Raw genomic sequence first — 24,469 nt, 5'->3', positions numbered from 1 at the left:
GCTGCCCAAGCACAAGGATCTCACTTGCTGTGACAGAGATCATGTCTGCCTGGTGAGGGTGGTGCTTAGCTCTACAGAGCTACCCACCTTCCTCTGTCTCTGACTGCCTCCTTCCTCCAATCCTAGCACCTGCCTGCCTTTGGAGTGCTGCACATTCCATTGTTCTTCTCAATGCTGCTCTCTGCTATCACTGTTTCCACATTGCCTTTGCCTGGCACCTGGCTCAAGCACATCAGTATTAGTAAACCAGCAAGGTTTGTGCAGATCCTGGCTCACATAACCAACCAAGCAGTTAAACTTGTTAATTCTCTCCTTGCAAGATTAGTGTTGCTCCCTGGACTATAGACAGAGCATGACAGTTACCACCAGTGTAGATGGGTGGGCTAAGGATGGACTACCAGGCCTCACTATGAAAAAAAGCTGTATACTGGGTTTCAGGTATCATAGTCCCTGCATCTATTCATCTGCAACTCTGCAAGTTTCTTGCCTGGAGACACCTCTATGACATGTACCATTTTCATATAAATTGCACAAAAAAACCTGAGGGGGAGGGAGAGGGAAGGGGGAACAAATCAATCCCCCCCCCACTTGAGGACTCTCCTTCCACATGAATCACTGCAGCTATCCTTCTGAAACTTTACAGGTTTCTTACTTACAGACAGCTCTATAGTGTCTGTCATTTTCAGAACAATGGTCCACAAGGAACATAGAGGGATAAGTGTGTCCTCTTTCAGAGACCCGCAATATGTCAGTGCATTAAAAAGAACCATGTAGTTTGATTCCCTCAAAAGAGACAATTTCCCCTGCAATTTTCACCCAGGTCTGCCAAGATATAAAACAAGGGGGAACTACAGCAGCAAAGGGAAGACCAGAAGCTTGAAGAGCAACAGCAAGATGAGGCAGTGGGAAATGCTGAGGTGAAGAAAAATGGAGTAGAGGATACTCCTTGGAAAAGGGTGACAGGAGAAGAAGAACTAGACGCCACTCTGCACCAGTGGAAGCAGTGGAGCTGTGGAACCGATTCCAGGTACTTGCGGATGAGACTGGAGGACAGCCTGCAGAGGAAGAATCACAGGGGAACCTGCATGAGAGTGAGCAAGAGGCTGAAGGTCAGTCAAACAAAGGCGATGAAACCCAGGCCTACAAGAAGAAGAAGAGAAGAGTGGTAGTAGTGGGAGACTCCTTGCTGCATGGGATCGAGACCCAAGTATGTCGCGAAGACCCGTGGACTCACCAGGTACGTTGTCTCCCGGGAGGACAGATTAGAGACGTGACTGAAAGGTTGCCTGCACTCATAAAGCCCACTGACAGGTATCCCTTTCTTCTCATCCATGTGGGAACAAATGATACCGCCAAGCGGAGCTACGAAGAGATCACGTCAGACTTTGAAGCTTTGGGAAGGAAACTCAAGAACTTTGGGGCCCAGATAGTTTTCTCATCCATCCTTCCAGTAGTTAGAAGAGGGACAGAAAGGGAACGAAAAATACTCCGGGTGAATGACTGGCTATGAAGGTGGTGCCGACGAGAGAGATTTGGATTTTGGGACCACGGGCTATACTTCCTGGAAGATGGGCTGTTGGCAAGGGACGGGTTGCACCTCACAAAGGCTTGGAAGAATGTGTTTAGCCACAGCATGAAGAACTTCATCAGGAGGGCTTTAAACTGAATCCTATGGGAAGGGAGATGTAATGTTGGGGGTAACAATGGACGTAGGCGCATGCACTGCAACGGAGAGAACAGCTCTGATAGCGCCCAATAATAGTCTTCAGACACATGTAGGAAGAAAGCCAGACTATGAAGCACATGGTCTTCGATGTCTATATACTAATGCCCAGAGTATGGGAAACAAACAGAACGAACTTGAACTCTTAATACAAGAGGGAAATTATGACCTGATAGGTATAACTGAGACTTAGTGAGATGACTCTCATGACTGGAATACAGCAATTGAAGGATATAACTTGTTCAAAAAGAACAGGAGGAACAGAAAGGGAGGTGGGGTTGCACTGTATGTGAAAAATACATATCTCTGCACAGAAATACAGGAGGAGGAGCTTGGTAGCCCCATCGAGAGCATCTGGGTTGAAATAAATGGAGCAAAGAATAAAAGGAACCTGGTGGTCGGAGTCTACTACTGGCCACTCAATCAAGGAGAAGACAAGGATGAAACTTTTGAAAAGCAAATAGCCAGTGTTTTAAGGAAGCATGATGTAGTAGTAATGGGGGACTTCAATTTCCCCGATATTTCTTGGGAGACAAATTCTGCAAAACATGGCCCCTCCAGGAAATCCTTGACTTGTGTGGCAGATAACTTCCTCCTACAGAAAGTAGAGGAAGGAACTAGAGGATCGGCTAACCTTGACTTGATCCTAACCAACAGAGATGACTTAGTGGATAAAGTAGCAGTTACAGGAACTCTGGGGGAAAGCGACCATGTTGCACTTGAGTTGTTGGTTCTAAGGGAAGCAAAAGCTGAGTGTAGTCAAATGCGTACCCTGGATTTTAGGAAAGCTGATTTCAATAAACTCAGAACAATGATCAGTAAGGTCCCATGGCAAGCGACGGTAATGAGAAAAGGAGTCCAAGATGGGTGGGAGCTTTTAAAAAAGGAAATTCTCAAGGCACAATCACAAACAAAGTACAAGCTCAAGGGCAATCAAGCTGATTGCAGCTTGAGATCGATAGGCATATTGTCAAGGAACAACTAATTACTATGAATGAGTTAAAATCTCCAGGGCCAGATGAACTGCACTCTCCCTAGAGTAATAAAGGAACTGGCAGAAGAACTCTCAGAGCCACTGTCTATTATCTTTGAGAAATCATGGAGTACGGGTGAAGTGCCAGATGACTGGAGGAGAGCTAATGTTGTCCCTATCTTCAAAAAGGGTAAAAAGGTGGAACCTGGGAACTACAGACCAGTCAGTAGTGGGAGCAGAGTATAAAGCAATCCATCTGTAAGCACCCTGAAAACAATACAGTGATGACTCGAAGCCAACATGGATTTGTCAAGAACAAATCCTGCCAGACGAATCTGATCTCATTTTTTGATCAAGTGACTTCCCTTGTGGACTGTGGGAATGCTGTGGACATAATATACCTCGACTTCAGCAAAGCTTTCAACAACGTGCCACATGATCTCCTGATGAGCAAACTAGCTTAAAGTGGGCTAGATGAAACAACAATCAGGTGGATCCACAGTTGGCTACAGAATCGGACTCCAAGAGTGCTGATCAATGGGATCTTCTCAAACTGGGGAGAGGGAACGAGGGGGGTACCGCCGGGCTCAGTCCTGGGCCCAGTGCTCTTCAACATTTGTATTAATGACTTGGAGGAGGAGGTGCAGGGAATGCTGATCAAATTTGCAGATGACACAAAATTGGGCGGGATAGCTAATACTTTGGAAGATAGAAACAGAATTCAAAGTGATCTGGATAGACTGGAGTGCTGGGCTGAAAACAACAGAATGAAATGTAATAGGGATAAATGCCAGGTTCCTCACCTAGGAAAAAGAAACCAAATGCATCGTTACAAGATGGGGGAGATGTGGCTCAACAACACTACAAGCAAGAAGGATCTTGGAATTGTTGTCTATCACAAGCTGAATATGAGCCAACCATGTGATGTGGCTGCAAAAAAGGCCAATGCTATTTTGGGCTGCATTAAGAGAAGTATAGCTTTCAAATCCCGTGAAGTACCCATTCCCCTCTACTCAGTACTGGTTAGGCCTCATCTGGAGTACTGTGTCCAGTTCTGGGCACCACATTTTAAGAATGATGCAGACAAACTGGAGAGGGTTCAGAGGAGGGCAGCAAAGATGATCAGGAGACTGGAAACAAAGCCCTATGAAGAGAGACTGAAAGAACTGGGCATGTTTAGCCTTGAGAAGAGAAGACTGAGGGGAGAGATGATAGCACTCTTCAAGTACTTGAAAGGTTTTCACAGAGAGGAAGACCAGGATCTCTTCTCGATCATCCCAGAATGCAGGATGTGGAATAATGGGCTCAAGTTACAGGAAGCCAGATTCTGGCTGAACATTAGGAAAAACTTCCTGACTGTTAGAGCAATACGACAATGGAACCAATGACCTAGGGAGGTGGTGGGCTCTCCCACACTGGAGGCATTCAAGACGAGGCTGGACAGCCATCTGTCAGGGATGCTCTGACTTGGATTCCTGCATTGATCAGGGGGTTGGACTTGATGGTCTTGTAGGCCCCTTCCAACCCTACTATTCTATGATTCGATGATTCTATGTGCAAGGTAAAGCATAAGAAACCTGAACCCAACCCATGAGAATTTCTCTAGAAATTTCTTCTCCTTAGAATTTCTTTTTGAAAGCAATTTCTTTTTCTATCAAATTAAATGAGAATAGTCAAAAATATGGAAGAAATTTTCAGCACTAGTCTTTCTCCTAATAAAACTACAATTTTTAGGCTGAGTTGTGAGGTCCTGTATTTTTTTTCCTTCCAAAAAACCTTACAGTGTCTCAACCAAAGTTCCTAACTGGCCTGCCCCGTGATTCTCTTATATTAGCAAACATGCTAGTTTGCCAGATCTACCCAACAGGAAGCAGGCTGTTCTCCAAAGGGTATTGACAACAATGCAGAGACAAGAAGTTCCCTAAGGACCAGACTGATTCCCCCACTCATCAGTTCTTGAGAGGCTTAGTCCCTGAATATGGAAGAAGGTTCAGATGCCTGTTAGATACATCGGTCCTGAGCAAGCATGATAATAAGGCTATGGATGCACATCCTTCAGTTGTGGTTTTCAGGGTGTTTTCACTGGCTCATCATCACTGGCTCATCATTCTCAGTGATAGCTCCGTCTTTATGACCTTCAGTCTCTTCTGTGGAGTTGAAGTCACAACCGTACAATGTAAAGAATGTCATAAAAACATTAGAGTGTGCTATATTAGACCAAAGGCCTAAGAAGTTTGACATTCTGTTCCCTCAATGGCCAGCCAGATGCCTATGGGAAACCCACCGCAGGACACGAACTTGCTAGCACCCTCCTGCTTGGGTTCCCCAGAAGCATACTGTAGCAGCCATATCGGGGGTCAGACTAAGTAGCCTCATGCAGTCTCATGCTTCATGTTCTTGCTGAGCTCTTTCTCCCTTGAATATATTGTTGTAAGCTGATGAGACACAGGAATTCCTTATCTTGTCAAAGGTCATACAATTGTATATCTTGTTCTCTGCTGTTCTCTTCTGTTCTCTGCTTATCATGGCTACCCTATAACCCAGTTCTTGTATTATAAACAATGGTGCTGAGAAAAGAAATGTTGAGGACTGCAACCCCACGCGGGAGGGAGAGGAGGAGCCGTTTCATATGTGTCACAATGTCTATAAAAACAATGTGCTAATGTAAATCGAGGCTTCTGGCTCTTTGGAAATGATTCCAGCCTTAAGCCTGCGCGTTAAATAAAGAATCTCTTTTTCCTTCACTCTGTGGTCTCTCTGACTCTGGGTTCTGCAACATAAATGGTGCCGTGACTCGGATGTGGCAGGCTCTGAGCCAGACAGGTGGCATTTGCCTGCTCTTGACCGCCGCACTGGGAAGACGAGCTCGGCGCATGCCTCCCTTTCTTGGCGCCACCGACCTTTTTGTCGAGTGAATGGGAGAAAGCCTGCACCGGGATCACCCAAACGGCAGCGAGCAGCAAGAGAACCTTGGGAAGCAGAGGAAGGAACTTGAGCCCTGCCTGTATCGCAGCTGCAATTGAGTTGAAATCCACATTGGAAGCCTTCAGGAGAAAGGCAAGTATATGGGAAAAAGAGGGCCCCGCCTTTAGGGAGAAAGGCCACTGGGCAGAAAAAAAGAGGGCCCCGCCTTATGAAGAAGGTCAGTGTTGGTGGTATACGTATACAAAAGAACCTACTCCTTGCGTGTAGAAGGGGGGCCTGATCACACCCCCGAGTGGGCGCCAGTACTCAGCACGCCAGTACTCAGTAGGAAGCTGAGGAAGCTGGGGAAGCCGCTTTCCGCTCTGGTAAAAAGTGGGAAAAGTGGGTGGCAGGGACATATGGATGCAGTGGAGAGATTGATGATTGTGTGAGTGGCTACTGCGGTTTCTGACGCATACCGTTGACCGTCCGGGTGCCCAGGCCAGTAGCAAAGTGCGTGGTGTGTAAAATCCTCTTGTGTCGGCCAGTGAGACCCCTTACTCACTGACCAATTCCCATTCCCTAATTGTGTCTGTCTTCAATTTAGGAGGGAGGCTATGGGTGGTGGGGGAAGCAAACCTTGCACGCCCTTGAGATGTATGTCAAACAAAGAAGGAAAAAGGTTTTTTTTTAAAAGATTCAGAATAGAGAGAGAAAACAGCAAAAAGCTCAAGGTCAAGCTGAGAAAAAAAGAACAAGATCTGAGGCTGTTAATTAGAGAAATGTTGCAGGACAGTCTGGCTTTTAACAAAGCGTGGGAGCGTGAGAGTGTAAGGCCGAAGAAGTAGCTGTTAGCCTAGCGCGGCGAGAGAGGGGGGGCAGGAAAATTGCCCACAACGTTCTGAGTTGTGCAACATCATCACCTCGCCTAATTAGGATGAAATCCCTAAGAAATGGAAACTGAAAATGAAGACCCAGAAGATGAAGGCAAAATAGAAAATAAAGGTGAAGAATCAGCCCCAGAGAACAGGCTAGACCCCTCTTCGAATGAAAAGTGTGCCATAAGACTGTCCCAAAGCAGAATGAAGCGGAGAGACCACGTTGAAGATCTCTGTCAAGGTAACCGTGTTTAGCTTTGAACTGTGTTAGAATTGCATAGAGCCTGTAGCTACTGAGCATCGGCTATATGATTTCTGAAGAGCGTAACCATTAAGCTTTTGCCGTGGGATTCCCTGCAATGAAGAAATCTCACTGATTTAAGTGTCCAGTGTTACACTGCCTAAGTGTGTGTGCTAAAGAGACCGAGAAACCAGACAGCATGTTCCTGGCCAAGCCAAAATCACGCTACTACCATGCTCCTGAAAGCTGCAATAAACGGTGTAAGCTGGGAGACCCAACCTGATTGAGAAGAAAAGAAGATATTGGAGCAACTGTCTTAAAAAAAAATGAGATCTGTGTAGCTGGCTGGCTGACGCTGTCAGTGATGTTACAACCTTAAATTAAGACTGTTTTCCTGTTTGAGACCCCAGCGAAGAAAGCTGACCTGAGTTTTTTGTTGCCCGTGCCAAAGCAAAGATTTGGCTGCCCTGTACCTCATCGCGTCCTGTTTTAAGCTTGGGATTTACAAATACAAACAAACTGAGAAGCTTGCCTTTGAAGTCCTGCAAATCACCCCACCGCCTCCCCGAAGATTAATGGCTGCCTGAAAAATGCAAGTATAAGGCGATGCCCATCACCCCCCAGCGTCCTGAGTTTCGGCACTCAGTGTTTCAGTGCTTTCGTGTACCAGGTTAAAAGAAAAAAAAAGAGTAAGTTTTTAAAATGTCTGTGAGAGAACCTGACAAAAGTAAAATAAAATTTACAGAGGAGTTGCCCAAGTTAAAGTGTCACGGCTAGAGAGCTGAGCTGTGCCACTCTGTTTAGACAGAGGCCTTGCTAAAAAGTTAAAGGCCCTTGTCTGTCAGAAGGGGTGTAGGGCCACATTTCCCCTTTTTAAACTGACGCAGAAGTGGAGAGCCTTTGCTGGAAAAATCGCATCTTCATTGCCCAGAGCCTTCTCTGTTTGCCTCCATCAATGTCTGGGCTTTTTAGAGACACTCTGCACATGAACTAAAATTTTAAATTGTCAAAGACTTGCCATGGACGGTGCTGTGAAGCTTTGGATAAACTTGAACTCTCATCTCTGTAGACCGTGTGTCTATGTTTGTAGTCAGCTCAGTGTACAGCGGGCTGAGTTTGATCTATGACTTTTAGATTTCCTTCTGCCAGAACTCATGCAGCATAGAGTTGCCGAGGCAAAAATGGTGACCTAGAACTCTTTGCGTATGTGGGTATGCCCATCCCTTAATTTTAATGGGCCCTGAGCTTTCAGCCAGAAGAGCAGTATAATTGCTGGATCTGCTCCATCATGCCTTACCGTGCTAAAAGTGCTTTCCATTCATTGTGTTAAATTGCAGAAAAAGTTTGTTGTGTATATTTTATGATTTCTTAGATATCATAAAATATATGTGATATTTGCAGATTAGTGTTAGTTGCAACTCCAAATAATACTAAGTGTGGTTCCCGATGGATGACAAGGGGAAAAGACAAAAGCAAGTAGAAAAGAAGAAAATAGAGAAAGTAGAAGACAGATAGAGAAGGGAGAAAAAAGAAAAGGCAAGAGGCATAGAAAAAAAAATTTATAAAAAAGAAGCGTGGCCATAGTTGCCCCCAGGGTAAATTAAAAGTAGCTGATTGTGCCTAGAGCTTATTACCTGGGGTAAAGTAGCCACAATAATGTAATAGTTCTTTAAGATGAAAAAATTGTAACTAGAAGGAGAAGAAGAGCGTATCCCAAATGTGTGTCATTGGGACTAGTGTAAGGCAGAAAGGTTTAAGTAAGTGAGTTTAACTTGAAAAAGACAAATAAAGAGACAAGGCTGGTGCATGGAGCAGAAAGTTTTATGTAAAAAGTTTGAAACATGATCTGCAATACAGACAGATCAGCAAAGAAAAAGTAAGCAAAAGAAAGAGAAAAAAATTGTCTTCCCATACTAATGAATAAAAGTGTTATCAAGCACTTTGGGAAGCGAAGTTGTTTACAGGAAGCTGTGCCTGAGAACCAAACACTTCTAGCCTATGCTGAAAATGCTTGCTAGTGTTGTGCTGCCTCATGGGTAACATGTATGGTATAAAACCCATTTAGCCCAATAGCTCGTGGTTCAGAGAAGCTGTCTGATCCAACCATTAAGTACACCTGTGTGCTGTAAGTTACCCAATAAAGTCTCCTTGTAAGTAACCCCCCCCCCCCCGGAATCCCAAAACACAAGCGGGGCTGGAGCGCCTCACCCAGTATCAAACCCTGCTGTTAGAAGCCATGAAAGCAGGTATGAAGAAGTCAATTAATATGACCAAAGTGTCTAAAGTAATGCAAGGTGCCACCGAGGCCCCAGAGCGTACTTGGAGCGTCTTTCAGATAACTATCGCCAGTACACCCCCCTCGACCCAGAGGCCCAAGAAGACGTAAACGAAAAAAGAAAAGAAGACCTGGCAGAGGCAGAAGATTCTTAAAAAAGAACCAGTGTGCCCAGTGTTGACAAGATGGACATTAGTGGCATGAATGCCCAAATAAAATAAATCAAATACTCAAAGGAGAAAACCAAAGGGGCCAGAATAGGTGAAGAGGGAGACAGCTTGAGAGGGGCCGTGACATTGATTGTGAGGGGCCGTGACATTAACTTCATAATTGACACTGGAGCAGCATCAAAAGCAAGCAAACATTAGCCTTAAACAAGAAGTCCAAATACTGAGCGAAGTTCTTCAAGCCCAGCATCGTCGCTTTGTCTTAAAAAATAAGCCATTCCCATCACAGAAGTTCATCCTTTCCAACCAAGAGTTAAAGTATGAGTTAAAGAGGGAAAAATAACCCTTTGACTCCCAGATGGAGAGGACTGAAAACTGTCATACTTTCCACCCCCACAGCTATGAAAGTAGCTGGAGTTAAACCCTGGATACATTGGACACGAGTCAAGAAAGCGAGAGGGGGAGAGTAGACTGTAAACAGAAATCCTGAAAATCCTTTAAAAATCATTCTGAAAAAGCAGTAAGAAGACTCAGGCTAGACCTTACTGTAGACACACCGGGAGACTGTCCCCCTGCGTACGGTCAGACCTGCAACTGGAGAATTGAAGAAGGGGATTAGACCCTACTGCAGCTTGCCAGGTGAATAGCTGCCCAGCGTACGGTCAGATCCCAAAGAAAATCAAACATGCGTGTTGTAGTGTTAGTAGTGTTGCATTGTGTCTCCTTAATAAGGTGCAAAAAGGGGGGCCAGCCCCTGAAAGGGAAAGTTTGTCCCAGCGATTTGCTGATAATTACTGGCTTCACCTGGCTAACATCACGAGAGTAAAACATTTTTGTTTGCCAAGAGGTATACCTGCAAACAGGCTTATTAGCTCTTGCCTAATACCTGTCTGTAGACACCCTGGGAAAATTCAAAAAGATACCATATTAAGAGTTTATGGTGTAAGTTTAACTTATTCCCAAAATGCTAATTGGGGCGTGGTTGCAAAGATCCTACCTCCTACAGAGTTCACTCTACGCACCCCCATCGTTGCTGAGACAAATGCTACATGTGCACGAATGCTTAATTGTCAAAAATTTTCCAGAAAATATAAAGCTATCCCTGGCCCCCTTCCTCTGTAATAAAATTCAAAACATATCTTTTAATGATGCCCACATACTTTTGCCTCATAGATGGTTTTAGACATGTAGTTCCCGCACTTGGTCATTCATTCCTGCCAACTTGTCTAATAACCACCCATGTTGCCTCAGCCGCCAATTGAACTGGTGCCAATTCTTTTCCTGTGGCCCGAGAAAATCCGTCGACGGCAGCCTCGAGCACTCCAACTAACTAAAATTGTAATAGTCATGTGCAGTTATATTCTGACTCAGAAAAATTGGCCTTAGCAATGTCACTGGTTGGGGTTCCAGGTTTAGCCTTGGCTGATGGTCTGGAGATCAACCGGTTAGCTTGCAGCTTAGCCAAAAGCATAAATGCCACCTCACGAGCATCGTCATTGTTAAATAAAGAGTTGCGTGATCTAAGAGGTGCAGTTCTAGAAAATAGAGCTGGTATAGATTACCTCTTCCTTCTTCATCATTTAAGTTGTGAGACACACCAAAAGCTCTGTTGTTTTAACTTAACTGATAATGGCAAAGCTGTAGATGAACAGATCAACAAGCTGCACAATATAGTAGCTAACAAAACAATAAGACAAAACAATTAGCTCAATTAGTTAACCCCTTGGCTTCCAGATCTTAGCTGGCTTAAAGCATTGTTCATCCTAATTCTACCAGTGTTGTTCATAAAAGTTCTGTTATGTCTCTGCGTTCCTTGTCTTATGCGCTGTTTAACCAATCTGGTTTATGTCTCAGCTAGTAAAACTGCTGCCCTCTACGCTCTAATAGCCCAACAAGAGGCTAAATAATATGTATGTCACAAAAAGCTTTGTATGGTTATCAGAAATGCTATAATTGTAATGAAATTATGCGTTTAAGGAGGGAATGTAGCAGCCATATCGGGGGTCAGACTAAGTAGCCTCATGCAGTCTCATGCTTCATGTTCTTGCTGAGCTCTTTCTCCCTTGAATATATTGTTGTAAGCTGATGAGACACAGGAATTCCTTATCTTGTCAAAGGTCATACAATTGTATATCTTGTTCTCTGCTGTTCTCTTCTGTTCTCTGCTTATCATGGCTACCCTATAACCCAGTTCTTGTATTATAAACAATGGTGCTGAGAAAAGAAATGTTGAGGACTGCAACCCCACGCGGGAGGGAGAGGAGGAGCCGTTTCATATGTGTCACAATGTCTATAAAAACAATGTGCTAATGTAAATCGAGGCTTCTGGCTCTTTGGAAATGATTCCAGCCTTAAGCCCGCGCGTTAAATAAAGAATCTCTTTTTCCTTCACTCTGTGGTCTCTCTGACTCTGGGTTCTGCAACAATACTTCCTCTGATACTGGAGGGAATATATAGCCAGCATGACTAGTAGCCATTGATAGCCTTATCCTCCATGAATTTGTCTAATTGTCATGATCCAGAAGCCTGACCCCTCATCCTGAGAGGGTGTCATGAGGTTCCCACCTCCTTGGGACCTAGTTCCCAGGAAGGCCCCAGGGACCAGCTCCCTTGTGTTCAGAGGAGGTCATGTTGCAGTCCTCAGATCCTGATGATGACTCCATTCATTAGTATATCATTATGCCACATCTACTTCCGTGCCATCGCAGGCCAAGACAGCTGAAACAGACCAGGCCTCTTTAAGGGAGAAGGCTTCAGTCAATAGGAAAGCAGGGTTAACCCATGTAAAGGAAGCCAAAACCATACTTAAGGCTCAGTCACAATCTGCTGCTTATTTGGAGCAATATATAGGCCAGTCCCAGACTCTCTCAGAGCTCTCTGTGGTGCCTCTATTTCCTGTCTGTCTGTGAAACCTGACTCCTGCTTGGTTGGAATCCTCTGAACCTGACTTGCCCCAAGTCCTTGCTATGAACTGGACCTCATAGTGCTCAGCAGTGCTAGGCCTCATTGCAACAGACCTCACTAGCTGAAACAACACTAATCCCCTTTAAAAACTGCCCAAGCTAGTGGTCATCGTTACATCCTGTGATAGTGAACTCCTCATTCTAACTATGCACTCTTTGAAGAATTACTTCCTTTTAACTGTCCTGAATCTCCCACTGTTCAGCTTCATTGTCAGACACCAGGTTCTAGTATTATGAGAGAGGCTCCCTATCCATTTTATCCACACTATGCATAATTTTACACCCCTGTATCATGAACCTCCATCTCTGCCTTTCTTGATTGTTTTCTAGGCTAAAGAGCCCCAAAAGTTGCAAGCTACAGCCCCTTGAACCCGAGAGCTGAATTTCAATCTGGGAAAGGACTTGGGGGTCATATTCCACCTGTGGGTAGGGACAAAGACAGAGTGGACAGGGCCAAAGTATCATCATCATCATCATCTATTTTCAGCCTACTAAAAAGTAAGCAGGACAAGGCTTTTGCATGTGTACTCAGAAGTAAGCGGGACTGAATCACTCAGCAGTGCTTTCAAATAACATCCAAATGCCAAGTCTCTGCAGGGCAACCCACTGCTTGGGTCACCATCAGAAGTAATGGTGCATCACAGTGTAGAGACCCACCCAAGGGGGCAAAACTTTCCAATGTTCTTCCTTGGCAGCAGCCAATCGGGGCCAGTGCCGTTGGGTTCTCTCCTGGCATGAGGGCCTCTACAGATGCCTGACAGTGACAACCCCTTACTCTGGCCCTGCCACAGTGTAACTGACCAGTGGTGGCTAGTGACTACTGGGGCGGGGGACACACTGACAGATGTGGAGCCAAGGGGTCACAGTGGGCAGAGCCTTTCTGCCAAAAAAAAATGGCACTCAAGGTATCTAACAATAATAAAACCAAGATTAAAACGAAACCTTAGTTAAAACAATAATACAAACAAAGAGATTAAAAACACAATTAGAAACTATTTTAAAAAAGGAAATGCAGCACCTAACCCAATGACCAGCTTATATGCCAAATGCCTGCTTGAATAAAAACACCTTTGCCTCCTGGCTGAAGGACTGCAGAGATCGTAGCACCCCTCAGCAGGGAGGTCCAGAGCCTGGAAGCATCCACCGAGAAGACCCTCACCAAACGTGCCTTTGAAGGAAGCGAGACCAAGAGAGGGCCTCCCCAGAAGATCTTAAAACCCAGGCAGACTCAGATGGGAGAATGTGGTCTTTCAGGTAGCCTGGTCCCAAGTCATATAGGGACCAGTCATACATCATAACTAGCACTTGGAATTGTGCCCAGAAACAGAGCAGTAGCCAGTGAAGCTATTGGCCCAGTTTGCACGATCCCACAGTGGTTAATAAGCCACAGTGGCTTGTTAACCACTCTGCACATACCAGTCATGTGCTGGGGGATTAGCATAACCACCCTCTGCAGCACAGCTTATCGTATCATGTGAACACAGCCAGGGTGGGTTATGCCCATGAGTTCTGGGTGGCTTGGTACCCACGGCAGCAAGCCACCCTGGCTGGGTTCACACAACATGACAAGGCACGCTGCCAAGGGTAATTATGATACCCAAGGGTATTTACGACCGGCATACACGGCAGCGTAAATAAGCCACAGTGGCTTATTTTCCCAGCTGCAATTGTGCAAACTGGGTCATTGTAACATTCTAACTGGCCCCAGTCAGTTGTCTGGCGGAAGCATTCTGGACAGGCTGAAGCTCCCAGGCACTTTTCAAAAGTGGCCCCACATAGAGACTATCACAGTAGTCCAAATGGGCCAGCTTGGAAGTGGAACAGCAAATGACGCCCCCCCCCCCCGCCCGACACAGTCCATAATATCCAAAGCCAGTCAAGTTATTTTGGCCCTTGAGGCCAGTCGACAAAAGTTATAATGCATAATAACATAAATAAAAGTATGCTATAATAAATTTGTGAGTCTTCAAGATGCCACAAGACACTTTGTGGCTTTTGAACACACAAGAAGAGGTCCCTCTGCTTCTTCACATCGGTTCAGCTTTCTCGAACAAATGTGGCCCCTGCTGTCAAGGAGGATCATTGCACCCGCCAGTGCCTGGCCTCGTGGATCAGTCAGCAGGTGCAGTCCTGACAGATGCTTTCAGAGCCAAGGAGATCCAAACACACTCAAGCCTGTCAAGCCAAGCCACTCTCCATACTCACATCTTACCTTGCTCCTAGACCAAACATTGCTGCTCACATCCCTTTGTGCTGCAATACCACTTTGGTCCCCCTGTCCCAGATAAGGGGCCTAGGCCAGCTTGGAAGAATCAACAAGTAAGGAAGGCCTCTGGCACTCCAGGGAACATGTCATTGGGAACATGTTAGCAACAGTGGTGTTGCTAAACAATTTATGACCCTGGATGTAATAGTCTTATAGCCCCCTTTATATCTTAAAATGCATCCCTTCAAATAGCAGGTATACTTTCCACACTGTACAGCTGCTACATTCCTGATGCTAGAGCAATGATACTATTTGCTCCCTCATCTAGGATTCTCCCTCATCTAGGATTCCACACACGTGCAGAGTTTCACATTTTAAACTCATTTTGAACACACAAGTCCTACAACTTTCAGCATGCCCGAGCCAGCCATGCTGGCTAGAGGATTCTAGGAGCTGTAGGACTTTTTCCTGTCTAAACAGGCACAGGATTGTGCCTTTAACTCATCATGTCACACCAGCATGACTACAGGAATAAAATAGGATTTCCTTCTGCTGCCCTAATGCTGAACACACTTACTTAGGAGTAAGTACCATTTTGTTGTAGGAAAGGATAATATATATTGTAATTCAAATGTAAACATAAATGTCTGTCACCATGTACAGAGTTTTCCCATGGAAAATCTAGCTGGTTCACTGTTGTGATTATTTGACTGGGATGGAAATGCAGTTATGCATGACTGAAGGAGAGGCGCTCTATATATGTTTAGGGGCACTATTACTGTACTCAGTATCATCTTTATATAGTTAAACATCCCACAGTACCCTACTATTCTATTTAGCAATGCCTTCATCTGTATCCCCTTCTCCTGCCTTTTCTCCACCTTCCCTTCTTTTTCAGGCTGCAATCCCATGCACATTTACTTCAGTCCTACTGATCTCAGAAGTGAGTAGACATACTTAGGATTGTGCTTCAACTCAGTTCTTAAGGTGCCATAAGACACACACACACACACACACACACACCCCATGTTTTCCAAAAGAACCACCTGCTGATTACTGCATTATATGTGTTTGAAAAAAGGGGTTGGGACACCTAAAATAAGCAGGGGCAGATAGGAATTCTTTTAGCAGTCCTGTGCTCTTGCAAACCTGAAGCTGGATGCAGAAAGGTGCTGCTGGATCCTCTTTATCCAGGCAGGACCTCGGGGCACTGCAATTCTTTTTTTTCTTCCCCTTTCAGATTCCAGCAGCTGCGCGCTCACGCTCTCTCTCTCTCTCTCAGCAGGGGCTGCAGAGCTCATTGGGATGGGAGGACAGAAGCTCAGTAGGGGAGAGGGCCTCAGTCCACTGCACCTCGCAATTCCTGTTCCCCACATTTGTCTACACCTGAAAGGGCCAGCAAAGCAGCATTCGGGAGCGGAGGGAGGCAGCACCAGCTGCCCCAATCTGCCGCTGCTTGCAGGGGCACCGCCTGATGCAGGAGCCTCAATTTGCGTAATGGATGGGCCGGCCTTGCACGTGGGATACAACGAAAGCATGTGTAACCGTGGCCCCATCCAGCACACGTTTGTAACCCCACCCAGCACACATGTAATCCCTGTTCACTGCTGTGGCGTTCCCTAACTAGGAGCACCTCTGTCTTGTCTGGATTAAGCTTCAATTTGTTCTCCCTCATCTAGGATCCAATATATCAGAGGTACCAAACAGGGCTGCCTCCTCTCTCCATTGTTGCATTTGCTTTCTCTGAGCTACTGGCCAATGCAGTTCTGGGAAATCTGACTGTGCAGATCTGCCACGGGTGCCCGCAACACTGATGATTCTCACAACTGCAGTTGTGACTGAAACGGGCAGGCTGTGAACACATCGGCCAAGAATGAAATCAACGATGGGTGCTGCTCGCTCAACACCTCTCTGGGACTCTGCTGGGGCCACAAGTGTGGCAAATCACAGAGGAAGGGAGCAGTGGCAAATTGAAATAGAATGCTAGGTTAAGAACAGAGGCATCAGGAGGGGGTGACACATCAGGGCTTGTTCCCCAGATGTCTGACCCAGAATCTTCATGGCTGGTCTGGGCACTTGTGCATATTGATCAAATGACAAGACGGTTCTTGAGCTCTTGCATTCATAGCTCACCTGCGCATCTGTGACTCTTTTTCTTTTCCTTCGTCTTTTGGAGCTGGGCGACAGAGCACCTGGCCCTGGCCAGTAAGAGGAAGAGAGGAGGAGCCAGCAGGTGCCTCTCACTATCTCAGCAGATGTGGTCATTTACAACAGGCCGTGGGAACTGCTTGGTTGCAAACTTGTCTAAGGGTCATCGAGGAAGCAGTCTGTGGGAGGGGAGGCCATGCTGAACTGTGACCTCAGGGGTTATTTTTTCCATTAGGTGTGTGAGGAGGAAGGGAGAGAGGGTGGGTGGCAGATGGTCTCTAACACTGAAGGTCTCCCCCCCCCCCCGAGACAACTGGGTGTTGTGCTTGGGCTGGCTGGTCTTCTCTTCCGCATTGAAACGCTCTTAGCAGCAGCCACTGCTCATCAGCCCAGGCCCAGAGGCGGCCAGCTCCTGCTAGCCAGGTGCTCCTCAGCCTTGGACTGAGAAAGCTGAGCTTCCCAGCTGGAGGCAGTTGAGAGTGGCTTCAGGGCAAGAAGCAGGAACAACATCCCGCCCTGCAAACTGCTGTCCCTGTGTTTTATGGAGAACAGCAAAGTCCTGCAGGGAGAAGAGTTACGAGGGCATTTTCTTCCTGCCTTGTGCCCCGGAGCGGCTCTCAACAAGCGTCTCCTCCTCACGGGAAGGCCAGCCTTGTCAGTCCGCGTTGATGTGGGTGCCTGCCATGGCTGCAATTCTTGCATGCCTTGTGAGGTGGGGTGGCTGCAATGCCTGTAGGCAGGGACCCCTAGGCGGTGTTGTGCATGAGCAGATAATCGCCTCTTAGAGCAGACTCCTCCTTTGACAATGGCTTCCTAGCGATGGGAGAATCAGTGAAACTCGAGCCTATCGACGTCGCAAGCTTTTTGTTGTTTGAACAGGGAAAGTGCGCATTGGGTGCGCATTTCCTAAAGTGCACAGCCGCATGCATACTTCCCCCCATTGACTAAAGTGTCAAAGCACACACTTTTTAAAGCACGCACTTCTGAAATTGCGAGCTTCTCCAACATTCACACTTTTCAAACCAGCAGCGCAAGCTCAGCAACGTGCGAGCCTTGCTTGCAAAACGGGCTCCCGTTAATGTCTGCGCTGGGGGTGAGAATGGGGCAAGTTCTGATCACAAATGATCCAAAACGGAATTCTCGTACATCCCGACATCTTCCTACTTCTTTTGCACCGCTGGCTTGCTCTTCTTTGCACAGTCAACCTAGGTTCCCCAACAGTGGGACAATGGGATTAGTCAGTAAGGAGCTTGCCTCTCCAAACTCTGGCCAATAACGTGGCAAAGGGGAGGGGCCCACTCATCTGCACTACGTTAGTGTGTGCCTGTGTGTCGGCTGCTGTGACGGAGAGGGAAGCTACCAATGAGTACATTCAGTGAGCCCAGAGTACATTCGTTCAGGCAGCCACACATGTTTGCATTGTTGTGAGAAACCCTATTTGAGCAGGTTAACAGCAGCAGGTTAACAGCTCCTGCTGGCTGCTTCTTTGCAACTGTTAGAAAAATGCTGGTAGCCTTGATTGGGGGTGGGGGGAAGAATTCATATTGGAATTCCACACACCCAAACTACTGTTGGTGGGTGATGCAAGTCTCACCGTCTAACGGCGGTGTTACAATAAAGCTTGCATTTGTATACAGACTTTGCTGAGAACGCTGGGTTGTCAGAGAGAGGGAGGAAGGAAGCTGGCCTGCTGTGCGGGGGATGGCAGGAAATGCACTCCTTAATTTGTGAGGGTGCAGAGCAGCTGGGATTGTATTGACAACCAAGGAACGTAGCACACAAACGTGTCCTCAGCACTTCCATCCAAGGGTCTTGTGTAGGGCTGACCAGGTTGAAGTGGAGAACAAGGTGTTGGGGCACATGAAAAACGAACGTATTTATTATGGCATAAGATCCTGTGGACTACAGCCCCTGATGAATTTTATAGCCGTTAAGGTGGCCCAACACGGCGTGCTTGCTACAGCACACTAACACAGCTGCCCCTCTGCAGGTTAAAGTGGATGGGGCACCAGGAAATTTGGGGATTACCAGCCAGGGCATATTTTCTCTGTCCCCGTCACTCTTCTCACAAACGCAGAAGTGCATGCATTTTAAATATAGCAATACACACTCCTATTGCACAGACCTACCTTCTGAAAGTTCTTCAATATAAGAAGCTCAAACAATGAGACTGATGTTTTGCTCACTCACAATTGTGGATATAGGAACCCATATGGGCCTCTCCCAGGCCAACTGCTGCCACTGGGGGAAAAATATAGAAAGGAGCAAGGGACACACCTGCAAATGATGCCCAAAAGGTTCGGCATCCAGTTGTATCAACGTACGTCTAAAGAGCAACGTTGCCAGATCGGTTACATCATCTGTGTTTATATGGGGAAATGCTTTTATTTATAGGCTTTTAGAAAGCACTGGCAATGACAAGTACGCGCAAGGCAGCTTACAATGCAAAATTATGCATAACAAAACACATTAAAATAGAATCATAAACATAACTTCTTGGAAGGAGGTATTTAAGCTGGCTGGCTGAGGTGGCGGGTTGCCACCAAAGGGGTCGCCCCTTGGGCAAGGGCGAGGGCACCTGCCCCCAAGCAACTGTGCACATGCAGTGAGCTCCACACATCCATTAGGTGAGACCTGAGGGGTGGGGGCAGTTGGCTAGGGTGAGGGGCTGGCCACAGCCTGGATGACAGCCTCATGGGAGTGTAGAAAGGTGGAGTGCTGGAGGGGGGAGGCGGAGTAGGCCTATTTTAATTTTAGGGTGTTGCTACAGCCTTTTACTGGCCTGGTTTGTTTGCCTGGCTGTACTGGGCTTCTGTTATTAATTTTATATCATTTTGAAGTTGTACGTGTGCTCAGGTGAATCCCAGAGGAGGGGGGAGGAACTCTTGGAGTCATCTCGGGCAGAGGGAGGCATGGCGTTGGGGGTTAGACATGTCAAGTGAGGGAAAGGCGGGACAGATATTTGAAACCTGTCCCATCTTTCGGTCCTTCCCCCATGCCTCAAAATCTAGGTTGGCTTGTCAGCCCTCCCTCTGATCTGTTGGTGCTGCTTTGGAATGCTAGGCCGGTCCGTAACAAAACAATTGCTATCCATGACTCGATGGTGGGTGAAGGGGCTGACCTGGTGGGTTCCACTGAGACCTGGGGGGATGAGCTGAGCAGGGAGGATCTGGCTCAGCTTTGTCCACCTGGGTACTCAGTGCAGCACCAATCTAGAGGTTTTTAGAAAGCACTGGTAATGATTTCTTCCTGCCTCTTTTCTCACACTTCTTCCTGCACACTCTTCACACACTCTTCACACACACTTCAGCACCTCCAGCCTCCATGAATGTTTTATTCATAATAAATCACATTTTGCCAGTATATGTATTTCAGAGCCTTGCTAGACTGGAAGTCTTGTGTTTTCTGCCCTGTCCTACCCTACTCCTGCTACTCCCCTATCTTTTTCCTCATTGCATTTGTCTTCATGTTCTCTATTTATATATTTATTTTTATTAGCATTTTTACCCCACCTTTCTGTGACAAGCATGTGCAAAATTATATATAATAAAATACATTAAAATAGAATCATAAGCATAAAAGCACAAACATAATAGTGGCATTAATAGCATCACACTGCATAGCTAAAATGTTGTAGGCTTTTTCTCCAGCGGGTGCCATCTTCCATTTGTAACCCTTCCATGTTTTTCCTCTGCTTCTTTCATCTTTTTTTCTTAGCGCTCAAAACAAAAGAAAAAGGAAGAAAAAAAGAGGAAGACAGAATAGCTCTACAATGCCTTTTGAATGGTAGTGGTATGAGTTGTTAATTTTTGCTGCCATAGAAACCTATGTAAATACACGCACACTCACGCAGACACACACAAAGTTATGGCTCACTCTATTTTCCTCTCTTAGAATCATAGAACCATAGGGTTGGAAGGGGTCTGCAAGACCATCGAGTCCAACCCCCTGCTCAATGCAGGAAGCCTGATTCCCAGGCGGTTCTCCCATCCAAGTACTGACCAGGGCAGACCCTGCTTAGCTTCCGAGATCAGACAAGATCAGGCACATGAATTGAATTGATGAATGAAAGAACCACAGCAGCATTCACAAAATGGAAAAATTTGGAAACAGATTTGTGGTCAGGATATTTCCTTATGAATAGGTCCCAGTAAGTTAATAAAAAGTCCTAGTATATATATATATATATATTGCTTAATTCTGTTTAAATTCTAAAGGCTGTTTCAGTTAGATTTCACATGACTGGTCATAGTGATTCCTTGTTCTCAGAGAGTGTGGATTCTGGGGAACTTAAAGTAAGGTTCTAATAGTATATCGCATCTTTTCAGCTGCTGGCTCAGATTTCTAAGGAAGGATTTTTCTGACTTAATACCTACATTTTGGATTTCTGCCCTCTCCCAAGACCCCTCACAGCACAACTATTCTAATGTGTAGATTATCTAGTAGATTTCTCACTGGGCACGCTGCATTCTTCTCATTCTTTTCTCATAGGAAAAAATATATAAATTACTTGCTGGCTAAAATTTCTGACTCTGCTAGCTTTCCTGTCACCCTGAGGAACATATGTGCTTCTTTTTATTAGTGTGTGTGTGTGTGTGTGTGTGTGTGTTTCTGTAGCAAACCTCTAAGAATAACCAACCCACATAATATGATGATTGATGTGGCTCAAATGGGTGGCTGTTTCTAATCTGTTCCTCACTTTGTGAAAAAAGCTGTTATTTGTCATTTTCATGTACATGAGGAAATTAAAATGGGGGGGGGTTTTCAACATTTTAATTTAACTAAAGAAAAACATGAATGTTTTCAATATAGGCCTCAGCTATTTTTTTAACTAACATTTTGCTTATAGAGGAAGGGGGAAATCATTTTTCATCTATCTCTTTATTTTTTTATTTATATGGTGTGCATGGCACTTTACAAAATACAAGAGGACAGGTCCTTGCCCTGAGGAGTTTTCAATCTAAAATTTAACACAGGGGAAACAACAGGGAAAGATGAGGGAAGTCAAAGCAGGAAAGGAATGTGTGGTTGTTTCAGTTACATCTGCTTACATTTAGTTTAATCTTTTAAAAAGTTAAGAACACTGCATCTCTTTGCAATAACCTAGTCAAGGAACAATTACCAATTAAATCCAAGTATTACAGGGGGTTTATAAAGCTGCCTTTTGTCCCCTATTTTCCAGTTTTCACATTAATGATCTGGCTCACAACAATTAAGCCAGTGTAATATAAACCCTGTTGCACAAAGTGCTGTGGCATGTACCAGTGCACAAGCAAGGAGACGCTCAACAGGATGAGTTCCACCCCTTCCCCCAGAAGCATAGCTAGGGGGGAATGGGCCATAGGGTAAAAAGGAGAAGATGCCCCCTCTGTGGTTACACAGTCTCCCATAGCACTAGTTGGTCCTCAGGATCCTTACAAGTATTAACTCAAAAAACACACAAAGTCACTAACTGGGTAGAAGTGTAGAAATGAAGCGATATTTCCAATGGAGCAGAATCCAATTGAGCTCCTATGCTCCCGCTGATTCTTTTCTGTTCCGATTCCCTTCTGCAAGCAGTGGGTCCTGCCAATTCCATTGCGGAAGTTGGACCCACCACTCACCCAAGGGAGATTTAGTGCTTCCTAGGGGAAGCCCTGGAACAAGCCGAAACACTAATTTCTGGAAGAAGCCCAGTCAGTGGAGCTCCCTTATGCAAGCTGTGTGGACCTGCCTCCTTCTAGAAACAAGTGTTTCTGCTCATTTCAGGTTACCCTGGAAATGCTAAATTGCCATTGCGCAAGTGCTAGGGGCTGCTTGCGCAACAGAATTAGCACAAGAGAATCGGTGGCGGCATAAGCGCCTTGTTGGATTCTGCCCTTTATGTTCAGAAAGGCACAGCTTTGCAGAATACCTTTATCTTTTCCCTCCCTATCCTCTCTTCACCAGTTATATTTTTCAGGCAGAGTGACTTCTTCAGACTTCAAAATTGTCTCATTTGATAGCCCCGCACTGCCAGAACGTTGATAGGAGAACTGCACGAGGAAGCTTGACATGTGATAAGAAGATCCCATTGACTGGAATGGACTGAGGCACTCAACACTCAGTGAATCTCAATGAAAATTAGCCTATTTACTGGCTATTCTCAGAATCCAATTTATCAAACCTTTCCCAACTTTCTGTTTTGTCTCACCTAACCCCATTTTTGTTGTTTATTCGGTCAGTCACTTCCGACTTGTCATGACTTCATGGACCAGTCCACGCCAGAGCTTCCTGTCGGCCATCGACACCCCCAGCTCCCCCAAAGTCGAGTCCGTCACCTCTAGAATTTCATCCATCCATCTTGCCCTTGGTCGGCCCCTCTTCCTTTTGCCTTCCACTTTCCCTAGCATCAGCATCTTCTCCAGGGTATCCTGTCTTCTCATGATGTGGCCAAAGTACTTCAGTTTTGCCTTTAATATCATTCCCTTAAGTGAGCAGTCTGGCTTTATTTCCTGGAGTATGGACTGGTTTGATCTTCTTGCAGTCCAAGGCACTCTCAGAATTTTCCTCCAGCACCACAGTTCAAAAGCATCTATCTTCCTTCGCTCAGCCTTCCTTATGGTCCAGCTCTCGCAGCCATAGGTTACTATGGGGAATACCATTGCTTTCACTATGCGGACCTTTGTTGTCAGTGTGATGTCTCTGCCCTTCACTGTTTTATCAAGATTTGTCATTGCTGTCCTCCCAAGAAGTAAACGTCTTCTGACTTCCTGGCTGCAGTCAGCGTCTGCAGTAATCTTTGCACCTAGAAAAACAAAGTCTGTCACTGCCTCCACGTTTTCTCCCTCTATTTGCCAGTTATCAATCAAGCTAGTTGCCATAATCTTGGTTTTTTTGAGGTTTAACTGCAACCCAGCTTTTTCACTTTCTTCTTTCACCTTCGTCAGAAGGTTCCTTAGCTCCTCCTCGCTTTCAGCCATCAAAGTGGTATCATCTGCATATCTGAGAATGTTAATGTTTCTTCCAGCAATTTTAACTCCAGCCTTGGCTTCATCAAGCCCAGCATGTTGCATGTTGTGTTCTGTGTACAGGTTGAATAGGTAGGGTGAGAGTACAACCCTGCCGTACTCCTTTCCCAATCTTAAACCAGTCCGTTGTTCCGTGGTCTGTTCTTACCGTTGCTACTTGGTTGTTATACAGATTCCTCAGGAGGCAGACAAGATGACTTGGTATCCCCATACCACCAAGAACTTGCCACAATTTGTTATGATCCACACAGTCCAAGGCTTTAGAATAGTCAATAAAACAGAAATAGAGGTTTTTCTGAAACTCCCTGGCTTTATCCATTATCCAGCGGATATTGGCAATTTGGTCTCTAGTTCCTCTGCCTTGTCTAAACCCAGCTTGTACATCTGGCAATTCTCATTCCATGAATTGCTGGAGTCTACCTTGCAAGATCTTGAGCATTACCTTACTGGCATGTGAAATAAGTGCCACTATTCGATAGTTTCTTTGGTGCTTTGGTGCTTCCCTTTTTTGGTATGGGGATATAAGTTGATTTTTTCCAATCTGTTGGCCATTCTTGTGTTTTCCAAATTTGCTGGCATATGGCATGCATCACCTTGACAGCATCATCTTGCAAGATTTTAAACAGTTCAGCTAGGATACCATCATCTCCTGCTGCCTTGTTCTTAGCAATGCTTCTTAAGGCCCATTCCACCTCACTCTTCAGGATGTCTGGCTCTAGCTCACTGACCACACCGTCAAATCTATCCCTGATATTATTATCCTTCCTATACAGATCTTCCATATATTCTTGCCACCTTTTCTTGATTTCTTCTGCTTCTGTTAGGTCCTTGCCATCTTTGTTTTTGATCATACCCATTTTTGCCTGGAATTTACGTCCGATGTTTCTAATTTTCTGGAAGAGGTCTCTTGTCCTTCCTATTCTATTATCTTCTTCTGCTTCCGCACATTGCTTGTTTAAAAATAATTCCTTATCTCTTCTGGCTAACCTCTGGAATTTTGCT

General features: G+C 45.5%; 1 protein-coding gene across 18 annotated transcripts in view; it reads left to right on the top strand.

Annotated features, from left to right (window-relative positions):
- TSPAN9 (tetraspanin 9) overlaps nt 1-24,469 on the top strand; it is a 311,820-nt gene that overhangs the window by 86,727 nt on the left and 200,624 nt on the right. Inside the window, exon 1 of one of the 18 annotated variants that reach the window (XM_084859971.1) lies at nt 20,246-20,264. The exons of the other annotated variants lie outside the window; for them this stretch is intronic. The gene's annotated coding sequence lies outside the window, so the exon portion shown is untranslated. Of the gene's footprint in view, nt 1-20,245; nt 20,265-24,469 lie in introns of those variants that run through there. 18 annotated transcript variants of the gene reach the window in all.

Source organism: Heloderma suspectum, chromosome 5 (genome assembly GCF_057233095.1).
Source record: "Heloderma suspectum isolate Gila_16-S chromosome 5, 16-S_ref, whole genome shotgun sequence".
NCBI lineage: Eukaryota > Metazoa > Chordata > Lepidosauria > Squamata > Helodermatidae > Heloderma > Heloderma suspectum.
This window is presented reverse-complemented; position numbering and strand designations above follow the sequence as displayed.